Below are 7,131 nucleotides of genomic sequence, written 5' to 3'. Positions count from 1 at the left end.
TTTATATAAATAATATAACGCATGTCCTAATAAAATTCGATGTCCTAATGGAAAGCAAATTCCAATTTAATTTAAATTCTAATATATCCTAATCAGTGAATATATTTAGAATTAAAATTTAAATGTCCTAATCGATCTTAATTGATTATTTGATTGTCTTGGACTAGGGATGTAAATTCCAAGTTAAATACAAAAATGCAAATTACAAAGTTGCCCTTGAGAACATATCTCAAGGCAAAAATTAGTTATTATTACAAGATTACCCCTGAGAACCCCTATCTTGAGGCAATCTCAAATCTTGGATAGCCCAAACACACATCTCGAGGCAATCCTAAATTTTATGAGGGCATGAGAGCGGATCTCGAGGGCAATGGGAGAAATGCAAATCTCAAGCACCAGTACGTATCTCGAGGTAGAGTGAATTTTTATAAGAATAAAAAAATAATATTAATAAGATAATAAATAAAAATGCGAATAATGAAATAATAAATAAAAATTCGAAATTTAAATTTTAAAAAATAATAATAATAAAAATTCGAAATTTAAATTTTTTTAAATTTAAAAAAATAATAAATAAAAAAATTTCGAAAATTTAAAATTTTTAAAAAATAATAATAATAAAAAAATTGAAAGTTAAATTTTTTTAAATTTAAAAAAATAATAATAAATAAAATATTCGAAATTTAATTTTTTTTTAAAAATAATAATAATAGAAAAATCGAAATTTAAATTTTTAATTTGAAATTATAATTCAAATTTAAATTTAAAAAAATAATAATAATAATAATAATAAAATAAAAAAATAATAAAAAAATAATAAAAATAAAAATAAAATAAAAATAAAAAGAAATAAAAACTATAAAAATATTATTTAAAAATTTTTATCCTCACCCCTTTGTTGTGATTTGACGGAGGGTTGGTGGAAGAAGATAAGATCCGTTTTTTTTTCTTTTTAAAAAGGTGGGAGGAGATCGAGAAAAAGAAGGAGGAGAGGGAAAAAGTGAGGGATCGAAAAAAGGAAGAAGGAGAAATCTAAAAAAGGAAAAAGCTGACTCTAAGGTTTTTTTATCTCCTCCTCCATCCTCCCGTATATATATATATATATATATATATATATATATATATATAGATAAAAAAAGAGGGAGAAGAATTCCAGTATTTCGATGCTACTGCCGCTTGATGCTCGTTGCCACCGCTGACCGCATGCCGTTCGTTTACTCTGTTAAGGAGGTCGCGGACATGGTTGAATGGTCGAAATAATGCCGCCAACCATGTCCCAGTATCCAGCGTCTCGACTGCTTGCCATCGATGCTCGTCGCCCGCCGGCAGCTCTGTTGCCATGCTCACCGCGGCATGCTTGGATGGTCGAGATAATGCCGCCAAAGCATGCCGCCGCCGCCACTCGTTCGCCATCGTCTGTCGGATCATGGATCGATCTCGCTTTTCTTTCACGCTGACTTATTTTTCTCGGATCTCAATGGGAAAGATCAAGATCGGCATCAATGAATTTGGAAAGATCGGGTGATTGGTGGCAAGGGTAGCTCTCCGAGGCGAAGATGTGGACCTTGTGGCCGTCAATGATCCCTTCATCACCACTGATCACATGACCTACATGTTTAGAGATGCGATGGTGTGCATGGCTAATGGAAGCATCATGAGATCAAAATGAAGGATTTAAAGACCCTTGTCTTTGGTGAGAAGGAGGTCATCGTGTTTGGTGTTAGGAACCCACGAGGAGATTTCTTGGGGGCAAAAGCCGGTCTTGATTATGTTATGGAATCCATCGGGTGTTTTCCAAGATAAAGACAAGGCTACAGCACATCTGAAGGGTGGTGCGAAGAAGGTTATTATCTCTGCTCTTAGCAAGGATGCCCCTATGTTTGTCATTGGTGTGAATGAGTACGAGTACAAGGCAGACATCGATATTGTTTCTAATGCTAGCTGTACCGCTAATTGCCTTGCACCATTGGCAAAGGTCATTCATGATAGATTTGCCATTGTTGAGGGTTTTGATGACCACAGTGCACTTAATTACGACCATATAGCGTTGATGGGCCATCTGCCAAGGACTGGAGAGGTGGAAGAATTGCTAGTTTTAACATTATTCCTAGCAACACGGGTGCTGCAAAAGCTCTTGGTGAGATGCTCCTTGCCTTGAATGGAAAATTGACAAGAATGGCATGTGGATCTCATAGCAAGGCTTGAGAAGTCAGCTGCATATGATGAAGTCAAAGCTGCAATCAAGGAAGAATCTGAGGGGAAAATTAAAGGTATATTGGGTTATATTGATAATGACTTGGTTTCTATTGATTTCGTTGGTGATAGCAGGTCAAGCATCTTTGATGCTAAGGTTGGAAATGGAATTGCCTTGAATAAAAAATTTCTCAAATTTGTCCCACGGTATGACAATGAATGGGGTTACAACAACCATGTGGTTGATCCGGTTCAGTCACATGGACAAGACCAAATAAATTGGTTTTATCTCACGATTGTAGGCTGTTTTTAGATGAGAATTAATGTTTATATTCAGCAAAACAAATAAGGCATTGTCAAATGCTGAACATTGTTACTTATTCCTCATAAATAGAAGACCAAACAAATTCACACTGCATCTGCAAAACCACAGTTGGCAATATTATGTCAGTATATATATGCATGATGAATGCATAGGAAAAAAAGAGAATTCGTGCATATATACGTACTTAAAAAAAATTGAATGCATGTTCATGACTTAAAGAGGCGGGCCCACCGCTAATGAACATGGTTCCAGGTTTAAAAGAAAATAAATAAAAATAATAATAATAATAAAAAAAAAACAAACAAAAATAATAAATAAAAATATATAATATATATTTAGAAACCCATGATCACGTGCCATGCATGCATATAAAATAAAAAAATCGCATACTATAGTCTTGAAACATGCATGCATGGGAAGATATATGAAAATAATAATAATAATGATAAAAAGAATAATAATAAAAATTATTATTGTTATATGCATGCACATGTTCATGGCAACAAATATATATAATGAGAAAAAAAAAACAAAAACAATGATGATGAAGCATGCATACATGCCTGGCATATAAAAGTGATGAATGAAATAATGAGAAGGACGCAAACAAAAAAATGGGAAATGATGCAAAAAATAAAATAAAATGAGAAGTATTAAATATATTTGAGAAAACATGTCATATGGGCATTTAAATAGGTAGACATGCATAAAGAGTTGTGCTATTACATAAATAGATAAATATATATATATATATATATATATATATATATATATATATATATATGTGCATGAAAGCAAAAAATAATAACAATAATAATAGCAAAAAAATGTCTACGTTTATGAGATGAGAAATAAAAATATGGAATAAAAAAATATAGTGGGCCCATCATGAAAAAAAGACATATATGTAGAAATAAAAATGATGAATGATGAAGAGTTTGCATGCAAATTCATGAGGAAGCATGCAAATATATATATACAATGAGAAGGCATGCATACATGTGCGGCAGAATGCATCACCATGTATATGAGAATACATCCCAGAGTGCAGGCCTACCATAAGAGAAAGAATACAAGTACGGATATTGTTCAGTATTTGAACAACATTTCCTTATATCCAAAGTAGCATCAAGGGTTAATCAATGATTAAAATTTTCAACCCAAAGGCAGTAATAAATTTCAAAGCAATAATGAGATGCCTATCGCATACAACAGCAAAGCATGTAATGCGATGATAAGGCATAGATAGTAGTGACTTATTCATTTCAAGACGGCAATAAGCCACGCAACGCAATAACAAAATCACTCGGTCCAAAAACATAATAAGAATGTTCCATTCCCGAAGGATGGAAATGAGATATATATTTATCTCCCAAGACCGTAGTGAGAAAGACATTTCAAAAATGATAATGAAATATGCAATGTCCTGACAAAGCACAAGCAGTAGCGAATCTCAAGACAATAACGAGATCTAAAAATGGCAATAAGGCATATGCAGCGGCAGGCAATGCGATGATAAGGCACAGGCAGCGGTGCCTCATTTTAAGGCGGGCATGAAATATTTATTTCAAGACAGCTATGAGGCAGGCAATGCAGTGACAAGGCACAGGCGGCGGCAGTGATATAAAAAATATATATATATATACATATATATATATAAGTGATGTAATAAATATGTTTATATAATAAATTTGCAAATCTTTTCGCTGTTACTTGTACTTTTGCCCTTAATCGGAGGTTCCTAAGATTTCTAATCTAGGGTAATTAATAATAGAGGCTTGCCTCTATTAGGAATGAAAGAACCCACACAAAACAAATACGATATTTGTGCTTTGATACATCGTCTAGTGTCTTTTCATGATGCCGGATGCATATTTTCGATCCCACAGTATCAAATGAGGGATATTGGAACTCTTATAATGGTCCACGTCTACGTCCTGATATTACGATGAGAAGACAGATGAAAGGACGACCAAAATGTCCAAGGATTCACAACAAAATGGATTTTAGGGAAGGTGTGCAGCCAAAGCGTTGTGGTTTATGTCGTAATGAAGGACATAGTCACCAAAATTGTCCCAACATTGCCGGTTCAAGTAGTCGGTCATAATGTATACTAAATGTCTTCTTTGTTGTAATGTTTTATGATGTAAGCTTTCCATATATTTATAACATGCAATGACTTATCATTAAAGCCTTTTGTTTAAGTATATGAAGAAAAAACAAATGCAAAAAAAAAAATACAGAATATAGAACACCAAGAAAAAAAATATTAGAGAAGGTTCTACGCACAATAAAGAAAAAAACAACAACTAATACAAGAGTCTAACCTACCATCTCACGCTGCCACCTCTCATAGAAAATATCAAGGTGGATGGATATCTCTCGTCGAGCGCCCTCCCGTGGCCTAGGTCTTTGTGCTTGCTCGGCTGGTGGGTCTGACACACCCCTTGTGTGTGTGTACTGCAAGTGCACAGGTTGTCCGAAGTAATAAAGTACCCTAGTGAGTAGGTAGTCGTATCCATAGTGAATAAAGCTCAGAAGCACAAGAATTACTATTTAACTATAGTGAAGATGATTTAAGAGTGGTGCGGACAATATTAATGCAAATAGAAATAAAGTAAAGAAGAAAGAGATGCAATAGAATAATAGGAGAGACAATCGATTGAAAATGGTGCACCTGGACATTGCTCAACCTAGGGACTATTTTTCAAGTGTAAGACCAATCATTATGTCTCCTAACTGATGTCTAATGAGTCGTGGAAATCCTAAGACACACGGTCCCAAACTTAAGGTCAACTGTGACTAACCCTGACACTAAGCCCCGGCGGAAAGGGATACTCTCGACGCCTCACACTGTGTGGGGTTGCATAAATATTTGGGGACTCCAAGTGACAAACCTTATTCTCTAATATAAATCTAACCCTTTGGTCCAGGCGAAAGACCCCTAGTCACAATTAAGCCTCAACATTAAGGATTACTTCAACACTTCACTCTGTTGCTCGCGCAACTAAGCCCCAGTGGAGTTTGTCGCTTAGCACTTCACTTTATTGTGCCCACAAAAAACTCTTGGAACGTGGAGGTAGGATAAATCACATCGGAAGGGAAAGGGGGTGTTGCGCTACCTCTCGACTCACCCTTGTGACCCTTTCTAACCTATCTTTGTCTAACCCTCATGGTATGTCACTCATCCACAAGGATTACCAAGATAGATTCTCAACCTTAGTGTCACTCTAAGAGAAAATTAATTCAACAAGCATTCAAGTTTGGAACTCAATTAAAAACATCAATTAAACAATCATAATAAAAGATCAATGAAACAAAATCATCCTAGGGTTTATGATCGCTTCCCCACAAGTGTACAGGATCGGCAAGTAATACCCCTCGTGCGAGCACGAGGGGGTCATATTCCCAAGGGCCTGAGAAGCTACTCTTACTTCCTCTTCGCTATGTTGTTTAACCTCCAAGTTTGAATGTGATAGTGATAAAACAAATAAACAAGTAAAATGCTAATAAAATGCTAACAATAAAGGCAAGATTCGAGGGATAATTAAGGAAAGAAAGCGGTCGCGGATGAGGATCCTCTCAGGGGCTACTAAAGTGTGTAGGATGCCAGAACTAACATGCAAATGGCTAGTTGGACCGAGAAAACCCTAGATTAGGTCAACCCGATGGTCACGGAAATTGACCCCTAATCCGGTACGAGTATTGGATACGGAATCTCTTCGGCCCAAATCCTCCTACGATTGCAATGGGAAAGGTGGTTTTCTCAAGTTAGGGTTAGAATACAAGCTAATACTTAACCCTAGAATTGGAGGGGTATAAATACCCGATGGTCACGGCGATTTATACGTGTTTCCCTTCCAAGCTTGGTGAGTCTAACACTAGGCCAATGATCATGCAACCTAGCATTACCTAAGAATTGATACACTGAGTTCTCATGCATGCCAAAGCATTCAAATACACCAAGCAAGGATCACAAACAAGCGAAAATACAATAGAAAGAACCAAGCATCCATACAAGCACAAGTTCACCCCCAAGGTTCACCTACATCCAGTGACCTTGGGGTTTAGTTGTTCATAGTCATCAAATACAACAAGAAATCCATGCAAACAACCAAACAAAACATAAGAAACACTCCCTCAAAGAATGAAGGCCGGAGAAGCTTCCAAAGACGCCACACAAGAGGTGGCTTCCCTTGTCTTCAACCTCCTCTACACAAGCCCTAGGAGTAGATCTCGCCCAAAATCGCGTTCTCCTCATCAAATCCTCCGTGGAAATGCCCTCAAAACCTTACTTCTAGCTCCGATTTGGTGTGGTGGTGGTGAGCTCCAAGAAGAAGGCCTCCTCCCCACAAAAAAAACCCTAACAATGCTTATAAAGGGATGAACTCGGGCTTCCCTGCGGGTGGCCTCACACTCACAATACTACTCGTGAGGATGGTCATAATACTGCCTGTAAGGAAATCTAGACTTAGACTTTTTCTGAAATTTTCATGTTCCAGGCAGCTACAGTGCATGTCCAGTGCCCGGGGTCCAAAAATGATGTTTTCGATGTCAATTTCTTCTTACATTCCATTGTTGAGCTCACCTAGGCTTCCTTTATGCCTCAAACA

At 36.5% G+C, this 7,131-nt stretch overlaps 1 pseudogene; it reads left to right on the top strand.

The window, feature by feature from the left end:
- Window positions 1–1,477: 1,477 nt before the first annotated feature.
- Window positions 1,478–2,506, top strand: LOC120254932 (annotated as a pseudogene).
- The last annotated feature ends 4,625 nt before the right edge of the window (window positions 2,507–7,131 follow it).

The sequence above is a fragment of the Dioscorea cayenensis genome, unplaced genomic scaffold (genome assembly GCF_009730915.1).
Source record: "Dioscorea cayenensis subsp. rotundata cultivar TDr96_F1 unplaced genomic scaffold, TDr96_F1_v2_PseudoChromosome.rev07_lg8_w22 25.fasta BLBR01000748.1, whole genome shotgun sequence".
Taxonomy (NCBI): Eukaryota; Viridiplantae; Streptophyta; class Magnoliopsida; order Dioscoreales; family Dioscoreaceae; genus Dioscorea; species Dioscorea cayenensis.
Note: the sequence above shows the minus strand (reverse complement) of the source record. Positions and strands in the feature narration are given on the sequence as shown.